Below are 19593 nucleotides of genomic sequence, written 5' to 3'. Positions count from 1 at the left end.
CCAACCCCCCCCCCCGCAACCCCCTCAGTGCCCTTTGGTGATCCTGAGGGGCTCAGAAAAGAAGATCCCAAATTCATCTCTGGTTTTGTGAAGTTAACTGATCCCAACGCAGGCAGGGATTTTGCTGTTTGAATTAACCTCAGCAACCCTAGATAACAGAGAAGAATTGGCCAAGGTTCCCGCTCCTTGCTTGAGTGGCACGGTAGCACAGTGGTTAGCACGGTTGCTTCACAGCGCTTGGGTCATTGTCTGCACTTTCTCCCCGTCTCTGCGTGGGTTTCTTCCAGGTGCTCCGGTTTCCTCCCACAAGTCCCGAAAGACGTGCTGTTAGGTAATTTGGACATTGAATTCTCCTTTAGTGAACCCGAACAGGCGCCAAAGTGTGACGACTAGGGGCTTTTCACAAACTTAATTGCAATGTTAATGTAAGTGTACTTGTGACACTAATAAATAAAGATTATTATTATCCTGTGCCTCTGGTTGGGAAATCCATGCGAGGTTGGGTGCCTTTGGAGAATAGGATCAGGCTTGGCTGCGATGCTGCCTTTGGAGAATAGCCTGTTGGTGCTCGATGCATAGGCTTACATGCAGTAGGTGTTAGTTGGATGTAATAACTGAGCGCTTCTGATGCCTGTCGAGTCAGGGCAGGAAAGAAATCACGGAGGGAGGGAGAGGTTACAGGAGTGGAGGAAGCAGAAGAGTCAGAACATCAGGAAGATGAATAATTTCACAAAGATATGGAGACCAGACTAAATAAAGCAAGATAACTAGTGAGGAGGAATAGATACAAGTTCAGTGGTAGTGTATCTCTGGAACTTGATTATGTAGGCCACGTGCCAACCAGCAGAATGAAAGTTAGTTCCTGAATGCCAAAATGAAAGTAGTTATTACGCAGGAAGTATTGGTATCATATAATTAGTGATTGTGTGAACCTTGTGATTAGCAGGTGGGGAACTCTACACCACCAAAGTGAGTGATGGCCTTGCAAGAAAGGATATTACACCAAAGGCTCCAAATCACACCCATTTAAGATGAAATATTGTGTTCCTACCATTTCTTTAAGACAGTCACTGTACGTGATTAATGAATGTTGCTCGCCATCTAGAACACTATGTCGAAGTGTGCTTTGGCGATCGTTGAGTTTTTTGAGTCTCTGGGCACCCTGAAGGAAAGGACAGTTTAAAAACTGGGTATTAAGGATACTGGTCCAAACTGATCTTGTATACTTTGTAACTAGTAGGAAATGGTCCAAACTGTTTTTCCTCTTCGTTAATTCCTGGTCTGAGGTGCACAGAATGGCTCCCCTCAGTGGGTGATCACCGATGAGGAAGTTGATTGGCCCACCTTCATTCCAAAGGACCAGGTAACATATACACTGCTATTCAGTGCCAGTCCTGTCTTTAAACATAAAGACAGTGGGATTGACACAGTTAATGAATGGAAATTCTTTCCTGGCTGCAGTCCATTAGCTCGCCAATCGCAGGGTGTGAAATGCACCTTGAATGACCCTGCTAATTTCAGCTCTACTTCACGTGCGACAAACTTGCCGACATGTATTTGTGTCCGTAGAATGCTCTTGATGCAAATATTTAACAGTTGCCGCCTTCATTCATACCTTACCCTCATGCCTTTCCATTGTGCCAGTTTTTTTTTGTGTGTATTTCACCGAATCAAATTTGAAAAAGACCGAATCAAAGCAAGTGAGGAATTAAGATTTTTTTTTTGGTTAAAGAATTTTAATTATTGGGCAGGTTTGTGGAGGGCAGGACTGAACGCAGGTGTTTCCAGCAGCACTGTGTGCTGTCGACCCAGCGGAATTGAGGAAAAACTACATTATCTTACAGAATCATACTGCATGAGCTGTAAATCATGAGAAGATTACTGGCATTCAACTGTTGTGGGATGAATGGGCTGGAGGAGTTACTTTTAGCAAAACAGTTGTAATCTCTCATTTGAAGATAATTTGTTCCATTAAAGCCTTTCCGAGCCTGGTTTTCACAGGTACTTTTTTATTTGTTGAATGTCTACACAATGGTTAAGACAAATAGAGTCAATCAGATAGCAGTCCAATGCTAACCTATGTATATGTACAGTCGGTTTTTCTTTCAGGACTATTGTTTTGACCCACAGTCTGCTTGCTTAGTCCTAAAGCAGTGTGGATGTGGCTCCCCCTCCCCATTCCCCTCAGCTTGGGCTTATGTAGTTAGTGCAGACACTTCAATGCTCACCGCCTCTCCATTCTGAAACCTATCTTATGCAGCAGTGGGAGGTGGAACTGATAGTATTAGCAGAGGGGGCTCGTTTAGTGAAACCAGTGATTTTTGCAGTGGAAACCGATTTGCGATCCTGAAGAAGTGCTAGGACTTGTGCAACCAAATGAAAGTCCAAAGATGTGCGGGTTAGGTGGATTGGCCATGCTAAATTGCCCGTAGTGTAAGGTTAATGGGGGGATTGTTGGGTTACGGGTATACGGGTTACGTGGGTTTAAGTGGGGTGATCATTGCTCGGCACAACATCGAGGGCCGAAGGGCCTGTTCTGTGCTGTACTGTTCTATGTTCTAAAACTAATTTCTACCATAGTCTATGGGTTGCTTAGTGTGCCCTACATTTGACATATATGGGCGGCATGGTATCACTGTGGTTAGCGCTATTGCTTTACAGCACCAGGGTCCCAGGTTTGGTTCCCGGCTTGGGTCACTGTCTGTGTGGAGTCTGCACCTTCTCCCCATGTCTGCGTGGGTTTTCTCCGGGTGCTCCGGTTTCCTCTCACAAGTCCTGAATGACGTACTTGTTGGGCGAATTGGACATTCTGAATTCTCCCTCCGTGTACCCGAACAGGCGCCGGTGTGCAGCGACTAGGGGCTTTTCATAGTCACTTCATTGCAGTGTTAATGTAAGCCTACTTGTGACAATAAAGATCATTATTAAAGATTATTATATTGAAGAGAGATAAGGCGGCATGGTGGCACTTCTACCTCACTGCTCCAGGGGCCCGGGTTCAATTCTGGCTTCGGTGACTGTCTGTGTGGAGTTTGCACTTTCTCCCCGTGTCTGTGAGGGTTTTCTCCGGGTGCTCCGGTTTCCTCCCACAGTCCAAAGATGTGCAGGTTAGATGGATTGGCCATGCTAAATTGCCCTTAGTGTCCAAAAAGGTTAAGTGGGATTACTGGGTTATGAGATGGTGTGGGCTTTAGTCGGGTGGACTTTCCAAAGGCTGGTGCAGACTCGATGGGCCGAATGGCCTCCTTCTACACTGTAAATTCTATGAAACGCTGTAAAGGAAGAGCTGCACTTGTATGGTGCCATTTACATCACCAGGACATTCCAAAATGGTTGACAGCCCTTTTAGGCCTTTTGAAGTATTGTAATGCAGCAACCAATTTGCACCTGGCAAGCTCTCACAGACAGCAATAAGATAATGACTATTTTATTTGTAACTTAATATTGGATGTGAAAAATGGGCCAGGACACTAGAGAGAACTCACCCGCTCTTCGAACAGGGCCATGAAGTCTTTTACGTTTCCCTGAGCAGGCAGACGGGATCCTCAGGTCAGGATCTCAAATGGAAAAACAGCACCTCCGCTGCAGCACTGAAGCCTGTTAAAGTCTGGGGTGGCGTTTGAATCCATAACCCCCTGACTCGGAAACAAGAGTGCTCCCCACTAAGTCGCATCAGGAAGGTCAAACCATGGTTGCAGGGCCAGGGGCAATAGATGAGGATTCACATACCTGGGGCATTGAAGCCGATTCGGGAAGAAGGGAAGGCAACACCAAAGGGATGAAATGAAATGGTAGTTACGAACTGGTGGAGAGGGTAAGCAAAACAGGGGAGGGGATTTTAAACTGGTATGGTGGACCAGGTGGACAAATGTTTGAAATATAATAGAAGGGTCAATGGGTATACAAAAAATAAATGAAATAGAAGCTTTGGGGATAGGGAGAGAATTGGAGCCAATGAGAATGCACAGATTCCCACAACAAAGAACAAACATTGCTAACAAAGGCAGTTTGATCCAGCGGCTAGAATGGAAACCAGGCTCAAGCTCAGATAAGACTTGGAAATTAGTATTCCTAGTTAGCACATTTTCAGGGGGGATGAAAAAGGTCAAGGGTTGAGAAGATGGCAGCATTGGTGACTGATTCCAACACAGTTGTGGTGATATGCATGTCCACATCAATGTATATAGTGATCTATATATCAATGTATATAATTATCAGTACGACCTCCAACCAGCAGGTGGTGATAGAGATCCACCATATGACCGGGGAGATCCGGCAGTTGGTAGTGAGTCATGCTGGAGGACAATCACATTAGAAGTAGCTCCAGAAGAATTCAATGATCAGTTACCGTTTGGATTATAGTTTGTTCGTTCTCTTTCCACATGTTGATCTTGTTAATAAATTATCTTACTAGTCAAAGAACGAGATGTTCTGTGTGCATCTGTACTACGGCCACAACACAGAACATGACACCAGTGATGGAATTTAAGAATGTACTTTCTTGTGAGGCAGATTATTAGAAAGAAGGGAATGGAGAGAGAGGGAGGTTTGCAGGCAGTTGAGAAGATATGTCTTTTACTAAAAGCAGAGGGCAATGATACTTTGACACTCACAAAATTGACTGTGGGTGCAACCAAAGCCGTTAATGATTCTTGGGATGAATCATGGATTTCTTTGAATGCTCAAGGAAGCAAAGTAAGCAAACTACTGTGGATGCTGGAATCTGAAGCAAGAGCAGAGGATGCTGGAAAAACTCAGCCGCTCCGCATCATCTGTAAGGACAGAAAGCAGAGTTAATGTACCGAGTCCTTGGCTAAATATCAGAACAGTCTGACAAAGAATCAAAAGGACTCGACGTTAAGGAAGCAAAGAATATCCGCTTAACATTTGTGCACTTCTGTGATAATAAAACATACAAGCTGGAGTGTCAGACTGTCAGGGGTGAAGGAAAGAGACCAACTGTGGGGAATGACAGCATGGCAGAGAAAATGATTAGATATTTTGTATCCGTTTTTTAAAATTACAGTGATGTGACTGCATGTATACTGGATGGGGATGTGGAGCAATTGTTAAGAGATAACTGGAGAAAAGGTATTGAATTCAGTGGATCAGTCGCACTCAGCTGCTGGAGAAGCTAGAAAGGAGTCGGCCAAGGTTGTGGTCACTGTAATGATATGTATATAGGTACATCAGTGAAGGGTTAATTATTATATCACGGTGTAATACAAATATTAGAGGGCACCATCAGTTCCCAGTATAAATATCAGACCTTAGGGAATCTTTGGAATTAAGTTATAGCAGAGGAGAAGTATTGATCACAGCATGAGGAGTAGTTTACATTCGAGAGAGTTAGCACGGTGACATCATTAGTTAATACTAGATTATAGGTTACCGTTTAACAGATTCACATTACTTAATTAGTAGTTATAGCTCAGTAGAGTGTGCAAACTCTATTTAATTTATCATTATTCAATAAGTTGGCTTTGCTTCAATCTAAAGATTGGTGGTTTCTTTATCATGAACTCATCAGACCATTCTGGATCAAAAGGCAAAGAATAACGACATTACCACAAAGCATAATATAACGGTCACAATTTTTCAATCCTACTTAAATATGAATATAGTGCCATGAGATGGGAGATTAGTCAATGGCAAGATCTTTGCTCAAAGAGGGAACGAGGTCCATTTTAGAATTTTGTGTTCTTGCAAGACTGGCGATTTTGTTAGCCTTGTTAATCTCCTTCGTGTTTCCGAACCAAGTAGATGATTTAATTTTCCTTTGCTGAGGGGTCAAGCTTCACTCAAGAAGAATGGTGCTCCAGGTCTTGCATCTTGGTGGTCTTCCTGTGTTCAAGTCTATCCCTAAATCTAATTAAAGAGCATGGTTTATATTGAATCACATGTTCCAAATGAATTGAAGGGGTTTCTTTCGTCAGCGGTGTGATATCCTGGTTAAATGCAGAAGGTTTCAGTTGGGTGTTTCCAAAGTAGTTTTTGACTGAGAATTTGCAAAGCCGTAGAGTACGTTAACCCAGAGAAATCTTTTTTAAAAATTGTCTTTAATTGTTTCCATTTTTAGAAATGGTCTAAAAAAAATTGGGTTCTCCTGTTTCTGTGAATTCTGTGCACATGATAATGAGGCCAAAGATCATTATATATACACGTTATATATTTTCTATGAAACTTGAACTTATTTAGCATTTTTTTTAAAGTAGCAAGTTCTCCCCAAGGCACTTCCTGAGATTGTTACCAAACCTTGTAAAGTAGATGTTATAGCAGGTGATCAGAAGCTCAGACAGTGAGGTTAGGTTTTAAGGACTGATTTATTAGGGTTGAGAAGTGGTTTAGGGAGGGAATTCCAAAGCTTCGGGCTTCAACTGAGGGCGCAGCTGTCATGATATGCAGACACTCAGCCAATGGGTCATCAGAACAGGACACAACCAATGGGTAATCAGGACTCCTAGAGGTGGCATTACCACAAGGGGGCACTACACGACCACTATAAAAAGGACAAGGTACACAGGCTCTGCCTCTTCCACCGGCAGAAACCAAGAGGGCAAGCCAGGGTTGATTATCAGCAACATCACACCCTGGCACATGGTCGAGAGCAAGCTTATATAGTTAGCAGAGTAGACTGAGTTACTAGAGGCAGATTAGCAGAGTGTCGAATTCATTTAAGAGCATTGTTAATCATTCAATAAATACGTTAAACTTATCTCCGAGTCTGGAGCATCTTTCAGCAGAGCCTACATCAAGCTCGAGGTAACATAACACAGCAGCAGCTAGCTGCCAATGGTGGGGCACAAAAGTCTGGAATATGCAAGAGACCAGTACCGAAGGAGCTAGTAGGCAAGAGTGAGGAGGAGGGGCGGTAAGCGTTTGCGGGGTTAGGGAGGGGTGAGGCCACTGAGGGATTTGGAAGCGAGAATAGAAATGCTCAGAATGGAGGCTGTTGGTGCAGGCAATGGCACATTTGGGAAGATTCTGGCCTTGTGACTGGAGCAGCTCTGAAATTGGTGGATCTGCTGTCTTTTTTTCTTGAATCCGTTTGAAATCTTAAAATGGAAAACTGAGCTTGTAAGTTTCCAATCTGAGCCGCTTATACATGACACTGTTGTAACATTGTCGAGCACTCCTTTGGATCTCATTCCAAGGCACTGAGGAAAGCTGCTGTTTCTGCTGGGGTCTAAGGCTTCCATTTAAAGTGTGCAGCTTAATTCGGTATGTCTGAACAATAGAATTCGGTTTGCTTAAATCTGTTTACTGTTCAATAAACAATGGACTGGAATATAGATCTCATCATTTGTAAAGCATCTTTAACATTAGCTCAACAAAGTGGGTGTTAAAATGAGATGTATGTGTGTGTTTGCCTCTGCAATGCAGTCTCTCTATGTGAAGCAAAGTGCCCTTCCAAATGTCATTGAATAACGTGCTGGCTGGAACCCAAAATGTACAATTTCAAGCTCTCTGCATCTCCATCTCTCGGTCGATGTAGGGCTGTGTGTCTAAAATAAAAACCTAAATCTGCACAGGTTTCACACCTTGCACCACCAATCACTGCAAGGTCTGGCCAGCACTGTTTTACCTTAATGCAGATGTCCCATGAGGTGCAGAATGCAGAACGTTTTTGAGCTATTGACGATGCCAGTTCATCCCTGGCATTTCTGATCCTTGTGCTCGACTGGGAAACAGTCTTGGGAAACAGAAGGGTGTGTGGCCACTGCATACATCCGCCATGGACTGGGCATGAGGCAAATCCAGTATCATTTGACGAGTTATTTACTGCTGGAAGAAAATCAAATTGTCAGCGGCAGATTTGGCCTTTCGAACTGTCCTTCGTGTCTGTAAGCTGTTGAGGAATTTATTCGCTTTGAAGATAACAGCTCATTTTTTTTTTGTTTCGAGTGCCTCCCATGGAAAGACGTACATTACATAAGTTCCCTCGGAGCCCAGGGCACTCTGTCTGGGCCTGTTGGGCCATGAGTCGAATGAAAGATAAGCCTAAGCTGTGATTAAGATAAGACATCTGTTTCTTTTGGACACAATTGAAATTATTAACCGAACGTATCCATATTTATCAAAGTGATTTGCGTGACACATAACATCGATCATACAGAGCTGCTACCAAACATATCATCAGGTTTCTGAGGATCAGTTTGGGAAGATGCAAGACGAAAAGCAAACAGTGTCTGCTGTTTTCTCATGCTCGTCACATAAATAGTTCAGTGTGTTTTACATACATTTATGAAGCGCAGTCATTTCGAATCCTATCTGGTGGTGCTTCACGTGTACAGGTATGATCAAAGAAGATGTGGGGGTGGGAGATTGAAAATATTGGTCAAAGTTGTGCATTTTAAGGATGATCTTAGAAGGACAGTCTTGTATCAAGTTGGATGGGAGGGTGAAGTGTGAGGAGGATGCAGGATTTGGACTGGCTTAGTGAGTGGGCATATGCCTGGCAGATGGGGTATATGGTGTGGATAAATGTGAGATTATCTGCTTCGGTAGCAAAAATAGGAAGGCAGATTATTATTTGAATTGAGAGAGCTGGATGCTCACCGAGACCTTCGTGTCCTCATGCATCAGTCGCTGAAAGTAAGCGCGCAGGTACAGCAGGCAGTAAAGATGGCAAAAGGTATGTTGCCCTTCATAGCGAGAGGATTTGAGTATAGTAATAGGGATGTTTTACTGCAATTGTATCAGGCATTGGTGAGGCCACACCTGGAGTATTGTGTGAAGTTTGGGTGTCTTTATCTGAGGAAGGATGTTCTTGTTATGGAGTGAGTGCAGCGAAGGTTTACCAGGCTGATTCCTGGGACTGTCATTTGAGGGGAGACTAAATCAGTTGGGATTATATTTATTGGAGTTTGGAAGAGTGAGGGCGGATCTCCTAGAAACTTACAAAATTCTAACAGGATTACAGGTAGATTCAGAAAGAATGTTTCTGATGGTGGGGTGAGTCCAGAACTAGGGGTCATAGTTTGAGGATAAGGGGTAAACCTTTTAAGACTGTTGAGCTCTCCATCTCCCACCTGATGGCTTAAAGTTGAATGTAAACTAGGATGTGTTCCAATGTAGTAACTGCTTGCCTTTTATGATTTGGCCATGAAACTGAATAGACAGCCATATAAATACTGTGGCTGCAAGCGCAGTCAGATGTTGGGAATTCTGCAGAGTAACTCTCTTCCCGACTCCCCAATATCTGTTCCGCATCAAGGCATAAGTCAGGAGTGTGATGGAACATTCCCCACTTGCCTGGGTGAGTGCAGCTCCAGCAACATTCTTGAAGCTCGATATCATCCAGGATAAAGCAGTCCGCTTGATTGGCAACCCTTCCACCATCTGAGTGGCAGCAATGTATACCCTCTACAAGATGCACTACAGCACCTCAATAAGACTCCTTTGAAACCATCTTCTTAGTGACATATACCACCTAGAAGGACAAGGGCAGCGTGTGCATGGGAACACCAGCACCACCTGCAGGTTCCACTCCAAGCCACACCATTCTGGCCTGCAACAATATTTCTGTTTCTTTGCTGTCGCTCGGTCAAAGTCCTGGAACTCCCTTCCTAACAGCATTGTGGGTGAACCTACATCAAATAGAGTACAGCGGTTCAAGAAGGCAACTCACCGCCATTTTCTCAAGGGCAATTAAGGGTGGGCAATAAATGCTGGCCTTGCTAGTGATGCCCACATGCCATGAAGGAAGAAGAAAAAATATTTTTCACCCTTTGAACCCCCGATCAGATTCACAAATGAATCTTTGTTTCTTCTGATTTTCCCGATCCTATGCATTGGGAAATAACTGACCATAGCAGAGTGAGCTCACTTTTGGAAGATGGCCCAAGACTGAGTACTTGGGTGAGGTCAGATGACATTTCTGCCTCCGTGTGAGGCTCAATAGTGGTTAGTGAAATTTGGCGAGAATGTAAGGAATTGGTGCATTGTCCCCATTGGGTTGGTGTTCCAACAAGCATCGTGATTTATGGAGTATAGGGGCTATGGGTTTGAATCTGTGGTGATGGAGCGAAACTGTGCCAGGCCTGTCAACTGTGATGGCATCCTGGCATGTCCTTCAACATTTAAATACTGAATGAGAGTCTGTCGCATTGAGCTGCATGTAATTTGGACATAAGTCTGGACAGTATCCTGCTCACACTCGTATAAATTGGACAGTACACCGATGGAGAACTTCATAGTGGAATCTTTTTTCCCCACTTAATTATCGAGTTAGATCTTGAACTGCAACAGGAAGTTAATTGAATGCTCCGGCAATGTCACTTGCAATGTTGGTCACAAATTAAACGGAGGGGGCAGTTTGACTGGGTTAGTTTTAATGGGCGGCATTATCCCAACCTGCCATGGCGGGTTTAGTGCTGGGCGAGCTGCCAGCATGCGATATGTTGCAATTCTCCCAATGGCGTGTTCGCCATGCCACTGGCAGGTGGCGCGATTGCCAGTTGCCTTTATTTGCATCTGATAATTGCTCATTATAACAGCTGCCCATCGATGTCCCATCAGGCCTTCCAATCACGCCCGTGTGATATCATGTAGGCGCCAAACCTGATTGCTCAAGAATGCTGTGCACAAGATGGCCCTCGGCTGGAAAGAGGCACCGAGATGGGTGCCACAGAGCTTCCTGCCCATACTGCTGGGCTGCTTCTGATGTGCTGTTCATCACTCTGCCGGGGCAGACCAGTTCTTGCCCTAATAATCTCCATGCCAAGCTGTTTGTGCCCTCCCATCTCCTTGCCAAGCTGTTTGTGCCCTCCCATCTCCATGCCAAGCTGTTCCTGCCCTCCCATCTCCATGCCAAGCTGTTCCTGCCCTCCCATCTCCATGCCAAGCTGTTCCTGCCCTCCCATCTCCATGCCAAGCTGTTCCTGCCCTCCCATCTCCATGCCAGGTTGTCCTTCACGGAGGACGAGGACAGTGTGGAAGGAGGGCTGTGGAAGTGGTGGCTAGGGCGAGAGCTCATGATGGCTGGCAGAGGGGAAAGGAAGTGGATGAGTAAGACTAATCATCGAAGGCAGAAGGACGATTAAGCGGAGGGAGCTGAACCCCGTCAAGGTTGCATGAAAAGCTCAGACGAGGGGGTCAAAGTGGCACCACATCATTTACTGGGAGGAGATGGATGGATGAAGATGCCAGAGATCCAAGGGGGAGGGGGGCATGAGTGCTGCACAGGTGACGGGCTCAGGGAGAGGGAGGTTGAATTGAGGAACAGACTTCTTAAGGCTGCTAACCTTTTTCCCCGTGGGTTGCTGACACCCTGCATAGCCTGCTGAAGACAGCTGGGCCAGAGCGAGTGATGAGTGCGCTGGACTGGCATTTAAATATAGCCCGGGAGGTTCAAACCCATCGCCTCCAGGTGGGCCATCTAATCAGCTGCCATCCCACCAGGAAGGCAAGAGGGGAGCTCACCTGTGCATAATTAATGAGCTTCCAAGTGCAGAAACTGGCGTGGGATCCCACTATTCTGGTCAGCGGGACAGGTGCCACCAGACCCGAAGTCGCCACACCATCTCAAAATGGGAGAATTCCGCCCAATATCTGTAGTTTAATTTTTGGGTTACCTCCATACAACTACTCCCTAATGGCCTGCAGAATTTGTACCCAAATGGAGTCAGTTCTTCTAAAGCAAGGAGCGGAGTGGTTTAACCTCGCACTGTAGACGTAGCCTTTAGCACGTGAATATTTTTCTTCTCTCCTGTTTTATGTCCCTCCCTTTCACTCCATTGGTGTCGGCTTGACTATGGAACCTATCCCATTCTATATGTGCAATTTGCAGTGGATGTCTGTCAGTAGCAGTGGAGATTGTTGAATTGCAATCAAACGAGGATCGTGCACTGTTTGCTAAGCCTGGCTGCAGCTTTATAAGCTGAAATGGGGTTTGAAAACATTTCTATGTACCAGTACTGAGGTATATTAGGCCGTGATTGTGAAAGGGCTTTACTTTGGAAGTTTGCATCGATTAGTAACCATTTGAAATTCAGATATGGCTTGCGGGATGTTCATTGAGTGGGATGGGAGGTCCATCAGTTTTTATATCGAACCGTTGCACGCCCAGCAAAAATGCAAAGGAAAACCAGCTTACAATGGTCTCATCTGCCCATGGCATTCAAAGGTGATATCTCCACCTGGAACTTAGAAAAGCGACTGCGGGAGCTGTAGGAAGCCTGGCTGCTGCAGTCAACCGTTTTGACTCTCGACGATTATGGAATCCAGTATCTGAAAATGGGGGGAAGAATGCGACAGAGCCTCACTGAGGAACCCCTGTCGGTGAGCTGCGAGGAAAGGAGTTGGTGTCGCATATCCACTTCCAGATATCTGCGAAGCAATGGTTTAAAACAAAGTTGTGACAGTTGTCCAGACCTCTTTACATTCTAAATTTAACTTTCGATGGCCTTAATTATGAGGTGTAGTAAAACAATGCAACATCATAATCTACAAAACATTTGATGTTAATTTGGACTTGCCTTTAAGGCCATCTACAGAAGAGTTTTAAAACTTCATAGACTCATTGTGTTCCTTATCCTGAAGAATGAATGGTTACTTGGATCTTTGGTGTAGAGTAAGATTTACATGCCATGCAGCTCTTGACAGTTCATGAGGCCAGCAAGAGTTGAAATTTGAGAGTCCACAGAGATCGGCTGGAGGCAGATGACAGCCTAAATATTGGCGATGTTGGCAGACAAGCACCTCTTCTGTTGCAAATGCGCATTAAACCATTTATTTGTCAAGAATTAATCTATAATTTCTAGATTCACTCTGGAAATCGAAAATGGTCTAATGAGAGTTTGATGATCTAAGTAGACGTGTCAGAGTGGTACTGGGCAACCTCGGCTAGTCCTTCATTTCATTGGGACACGAGATTGAAATCGGGCATGTTCACTTAACTATGCCCCATGAATAAGATTGAATATATTTAATACTTGCAAAATATTTCAAGTTATAAAAATGTTTATTCATTCAGATACTAATAGAACTGTCATCAACTTCAAGTGGTAAAAATAAATATTTGCACTTGATTGGGCACGGAGGGAGTACACGACTCTGGCATTGTGAGCAATCAGCATGCGCCCCACTTCACGTGCCCTTTACATATCACTTCAGTTATACCAGTCAGAAAAAAGCTATGCAGATGGAAACCAGGAGAACCTTTGCAACTCAGCTCGTGGGCAACAGCCTACAAAATGTGTCCTGGGCCGCAAATTTGGACCAATTGAAATTGGGGTACTATAAAACACCAGCATTGTCGAGACCTCAAAGGCCCAGTAGAGTTTACAATAATCAGAAGAGACAGAGAGGGAATTGAAAGGAAGTCTGAGAATGTTACATTCCCTGGTCTGCATTTTGGAATGCAAATTTCTAAGGATAATCATAATTATGAGAAGATTATTAAAGTGTTATTTGGAGTGGCGTTTTGAAATTCTCACTTGACAATCATCTGGGGGAATTCTGAGCTGGAGTCCATAGCACTAAGTCGGTTCAGAGTGGGGTGCATGTATTTGATCACACGTCATTTTGTATGCTTAAAAGGGACTTTTTGTGCGAGTGAGACCATTGTAGACAAATATGTACTTTGTAATCTATGTTAATCTTAAAATCTGTGTGTATTTGCTAAACTAAGTGGGGAGTGAAGGAGCATTGTATTACAATCCAATTTTTCCAGGTTTTCTTTTTCTTGTTAAAACTAATTATCACTCCTGCGAGACTCTTCCTCTATGTTTTTTAAAAGAAAGTAAAATTTATGTTTCTTTGAGCCAGTGTTCCAATCTGGGATCTTCCCATTCAGTTATAATATCAACTGGGATTGTAACATTATGTACTTTAAACTGTGGATATATGTAAGGTAGTTAAGGCAGGGGCAGAGTGACTATGTGAATGGAACTGGAGCATTTGATATGTTAATAAGTTTAGCAACACTGTAAACAGATGTTTACCCAAGGTAATTTAGTAACAATGGTGACAGAACATGAATAGATTTGAATAGTTTGTTAAGGGTTTTTTAAAAACAATTACAAGGTGTGAAGAAAAGGTGTCACTGGGTAGGTGCCTAAAGTAAGTTTCCTTTGCTTTTAAGCTCTAAAAGCTAAAATAAATAGATAAAGGTAATAAAGTCTGGGAGAGTGCAGTTCTAAAGATGTTCGATCAGATAAGGGCAAGATCAAAGAGAAAAAATGGATTTAAGGATATACTGAAACATATGCAGGGAACTGTTTTCTAGCTCTCTGCCAACAGCAGGAAAAGCTAATCAACTCCCTGCAAGCTCTTTGTGTGAAGGAAGCCTGATTTGAAAAGCAAACTGCTGGTTACCCTCCGAAGCAATCCCAAGAGACACAAACACTCTTGTGTGGTAACAGTTACTGGATTTTTATAGATCTTAAAATCTATAATTTATTGTGGAGCAGTTTAGGGAGAGATAACTCTGAAGCTAGTTGAGATGAGATTGTTTGGACCTGTTTAAAGAGGTGACACAGTGGAACGCATTTTTCTTAATTAAGTATACTTTTCATTTACTTTTGTCTATTTCTTAATTAGCATTTACTTTATTAAAATGATCACAAAGAGTCAGGGACATTATTTTCAGGATTTCAAACCTACCTCGTAATATACAAATTGCAAAATACAGTTGAGGTTGGTTGTTTCAAGTTTCCCTTCTGAGAACTGACCAACTCTACATTTACCAGCATCCATGCCCTTCACAGTCGGCAATATTGCAGTTGGTCAGAAACTCACTTCACGGACAAATGGGACACCGAGGTTTTGTCTGGTTTGGTTCCGGAGAGAACGGTGGATTTGGTGGGTAAGGAGCAAAGTTTATGGCAGGGACTGGAGGCCATGGTTTCCCGTTTCTCAATATTTACCCGGAGAAGAGTTCTTGCCAGTGATGGCCATTTCCTGAGAATTAACGGTTTAAAAATAAATTAGCACAACTTTGGCTTACATTTAATCAAATTTCAATTCTTTACCAACTATAAAAGGAATGGAAATTGAGACTGGATTTTGCAGAAATGCTGACCCAGTCATGCAACACTTGTGGTTGACGCTGCCTCGGTATAAACTCCATGCAATCCTCTCTTTAATTCCCCGGACACTTTGAAGCTACCTGCAATTAATTTAAATGTTTAGACAAGGCTGATGCTGCCTAAACATTTAAAGTTTAACTTCTGGGAGCAATTAACGTGTAAGCAAAAGTGTGCAGAGCTCTCCAGCACTGAAGGATTGAAGTTTCAATGTGCTGGGGTTCTGTCTGGGGATAGTGTTCGCTGCAGCTACCAGGCTTAATTTAAATGTGTCCAAATGTTGATGAAAGGACTCAGCTGGTGAATTCAGTTTATGCCTCTGTCAGATTATTTTGGATACGCTCGAATGAGCGGATTGCAGCTCCTAACCCCTTTTTCGAGGAAAAAAGCGTGTTCTCCACCATTGAAAGTTGTTGAGTAGTCGATGGAATTAAAGTGTGAGCTCGCCTCTCTCCTTTCCATCTGTGAATGTAGTGGCTGGTTGTCTCCACTGTTTCTGCAGGGCTGGGCAGGGAGGATGTTTTTCCTGTTAGCGGAATCTAGGAGCAGGGGACACAGTCTCAGGATATGGGGTAGACCTTTTAGGAGTGAGATGAGAAAAAATATCTTCACTCAAAGGGTAATGAGCCTGTGGAAATGTCTACCACAGAAGACTGTGGATGCGAAGTCACTGAATTTATTCAAGGAAGAGTTTATTAAAAAAAATGTAATGGCATCAAGGGGTAGAGGGAGAAAACGGGAATATGGCATTGAGATAGAGGATCGGATACGATCATATTGAATGGCGGAGCAGGACTGAATGGCAGAGCAAGCCCGAAGGACCAAATGACGTGCTCCTGCTCCTGGTTTCTGTGTTTCCATTAACTAATCAAATATTTGCCTGAATCTATTTGAGTATTTGAATAATAAACTGCAAATAGTGCTTAATATGAGGTGAGACGGAACTGTGAACAAGGGTTCATTGTCCAAACGGACGATAATATTTCGGGTCAAGGACTGTAATTCTGCTCAACCTGACACCAAAGAATTAAATGTTTAACACACGATTGGCGAGCAGAGTTGTGTAAATATTGTCAGTAAATCTGTACTCGTCTGGGCCCTGCAGAGCTCTGCTCATTAGTGTCACTTGCAAAGTGGTGCAGTATTGCAATGCTTTCCTTTTGCCCAGGACCTCATAATGATGTAACGCAGATTCGGGTGTCGGATTTCTCCACATCGCGATGTGGTTGCCGATCTCTGTCATTGAGATAGGAAAGAAAATCGACAGTTATTTAATCCATTGGTCTTTTGTGGCCTCCTTGGTGGCTGGCGTAATATAGATAGGTGCTGGAGGTGGTTAGTGAAGTATCCCACTAAAGAAGAAGGAAATAGAACTTTTCCACATCGAAGGGGATCAAAAAAATGTAATAACCCTGGATTTATCATATTACTGTACAACCGGAGTTGACTAAAAGGTTAATTTTAACAAGTTGGCATAATAAAATCCAATACCAGTCATATATAGGTCCTAACTTGTGGTTTATGGACAGCTGGTGGGGGCAGATGTCTTTGAGATGATTAAGTTTGCCTCTGCGCACTTTATATATATCCAGCTTGGTCAGGGCAGCACTGGCACAAAATGGCTGTGGATATTTCTATCAGTTGCCCTCTTATCTGGTATCTCCAACCTGGGGGATGCAAGAACAAAGAAGCTACACTGACCAGAGAGAATGTGGAAGTATTTTCAAAGCTCTCCCAAAAATATCTGATTTGTTGCTAGGTTTGTGTTTTTCATACCCGATGTGATGCCTGTTTGCCACTAAATGGAATTTCTGTTTCAGTCACTGCTTATTAATAACTCAAATTTCGCTTCAAAAAGGACAGAGGTATTTCTGCGATGCGAGTAAGGATACAAAGGCTCTGCAAAGGAATGTGGATAAGTTAAGTGAGTGGACACAAAAATTGGCGGATGGAGAATAATGGAAAATGCGAGGTTGTCCACCTTGGTACGTGTAGTGATATGCATCACTGCCTATACACAAGGGGGTTAATGTAAATATACTACAACTAAGTAAACACTAGATGGAGCACCGTAGATGTCATGATATGCAAACATGCAGCTAATGAACACTTAGAATGGGACACAACCAATGACCAGTCAAGACACCCAGAGGTGGCATTACCACAAGGGGGCATTACACAACCCATATAAAAGGACAGGGCACACATGCTCTGCCTCTTCCCACAGACAGACATCTGGAGAGTACATCAAGGTTGATCAGCAGCATCACACCCAGCACGTGGCTTAGAGCAGACTGGTTTAGTTAGACGGAGTCACTGCAGTTAGATTTAGCAGGAGAGTCAAACTCATTTAAGAACTGTTAATAGTTCAATAAACATATTGAACTCACCACAAAGCCTGGACCTTCCTTTGTAAAAACTTACACCAAGGAAGCAGCTTATGCTACACGAAGAAGCATAACACAACAGAACGAAGAATAAAAATACCTGGAATATTGTTCAAGTGGAGACTGAGTGCAGAATGGCACAGAGAGATCTGGGTGTCCTTGTAAATGAATCACAAAGTTAGCATCCGCGTACAGCAAGTAATTCCGAAGAAAAACAGAATGCTGGCCTTTATTGCAAAAGGTTGGAGTATAAACTTAGGGAAGTTGTGTCTAGAACTGTGTATAGTGCATTGGTGAGACTGTACCTGGTACCGTGTGCAGTTCTGGTTTCCTTACATAAGGAAGGAGATTGGCGGCAGTTCAGCAATGTTTCTATCGGCTGATTCCTGGGGTGAAGAAGTTATCAGGAAAGATTGGGCCTATGCTCTTTGGAGTTCAGAAGAATTAGAGGTGATCTCATGGAAACATACGAGATTCTCAAGAAGCTTGGCAGAATAGATGTTGTGAGGAAGGTTTCCCTCTTTTGGACTCAAGAACTAGGGGGCACAGTTTCAAAATAAGGGATCTCCCAATTAAGGCAGAGACTTCCTGAGGATCTTTAACCGTTGGAATTTTTTAGCCCAGACACTAGTTGAGGCTGCGTTGTTGAATGTATTCAAAGCTGAATTAAACAGCTTTTTGATCCAACAAGGGAGTCAAAGGTTATGGGGGTAGGGGTAGGCAGGAATGTGAAGTTGAGACCAAACATCAGGCCAGCCATGATCTTATTGAATGGTGGAATAGGCTTGAGGGGCCGAATGGCCTGCTCCTTCTGCTCTTAATTCTGAGCTTATTCTGTTCATTTTAAAACTTGATTGTCTATGACATTGACTTTCCTGTGATTGATTGCAGATCATTCATGATGAATGTAAACAGCGTTGACACTCCTGGTCACAGCAAAATTGATCTCAAATCAAATTAAAACCAACCTGAAATGAAAGCTATACTGTACAAAAGGAATAACTCGTGCAGCAGGCAGATTGTACAGCGTCAGTGGAATCTGAGGAGTGGGATAATGGTTCTTTGTTTTTACTGTTGTGCTCTGATGCCACTGTCCTTCAAAGAGTTTGTTGCTTGTATTTATTCCCAAGTGTTCATTATTTCCCTGTGCCATGAAGTCAGCACGAGCGAGGTCATAGAGAAGTTAAAATTGCACCATGAGGATTGAAGGAAATATTTATTTCTTGGCGAACAGAGATTTGTTTTGAGTTTGTTGCGCGGACTGTATCGAGATTATAGTTATTCAAGGTGGTCCCTTTTAATCGGGGCTCAACATTGGAGGGTGCTGCAGGTCCTGGATGATTTTTAAAAATTCATTTATGGGATGTGGGTATCGCTGGTTAGGCCAGCATTTATTGCCCATCCCTAGTTGCCCTTCAGAAGGTGGCGGTGAGGTGCCGCCTTGAACTACTGCATGACGATACGCATGTGTCACTGTAAATTTGATGCTATTCCTTCCCTCTAGTTTCTGACGATAGACGAGCGGCATCTCAGGCTCCAAATGCATGGGAAGGAGCAAGGGAAAGTTGGGAATACGGGATGAAAATATAGAGAGAAAGACGAGAGACAGTATGAAATAATGAGAGTGCTCTCTTCCAAAGTGTTGTTCTGGTTGACTCAGCCAAGGGGTATACCTATACCATTTTCCACAATGGCACCGTAATGAAAACTCATGCTGGGACAGGAATTAATTGAGAAAGACCATAAGCCAACTAATAATTACTTCTTATTAAATTAATCAGTAAGACTGGAACTTGGACAGTTCACCTGTGCAAAGCAGTTGTTTTGTTTTAATCTACCATTGAACCTCTGCTTTAGAGCACAGTTGTATTTGTAAGTTTCAAAGGTGCAGACATTTAGGGATTGACAAGCGTTGTGTATTAGCGCAAGCAACTTTGAACACTGAGACTAGGATTTGAATGCAGCCTCGTATAATGAGGTATAACAGCCTACTGTAAACTTAAGAACATCCAAAACGCCGTTACCACCATCCAAACTGTCACCAAGCCCTGTTCACCCGCAGCCTCAGTGATCACTGGTTTGCATTGGTTCCCAGTAAAAGCAAAACCCAAGTTTTGAAATCCTCTGTTTTCAAATACCTCCATGGTCTTCCCAACAGTGAAAAACTGTTTGGACCA

General features: G+C 43.4%; 1 protein-coding gene across 19 annotated transcripts in view; it reads left to right on the top strand.

Annotated features, from left to right (window-relative positions):
* The window catches only part of fhod3b (formin homology 2 domain containing 3b), a 678530-nt gene that overhangs the window by 317869 nt on the left and 341068 nt on the right, over positions 1 to 19593 (top strand). The window lies entirely within an intron of this gene.

This window comes from Scyliorhinus canicula, chromosome 5, assembly GCF_902713615.1.
Source record: "Scyliorhinus canicula chromosome 5, sScyCan1.1, whole genome shotgun sequence".
Taxonomy (NCBI): Eukaryota; Metazoa; Chordata; class Chondrichthyes; order Carcharhiniformes; family Scyliorhinidae; genus Scyliorhinus; species Scyliorhinus canicula.
The sequence above is the reverse complement of the archived record's forward strand: the minus strand, read 5'-3'. Positions and strand labels throughout refer to the sequence as shown.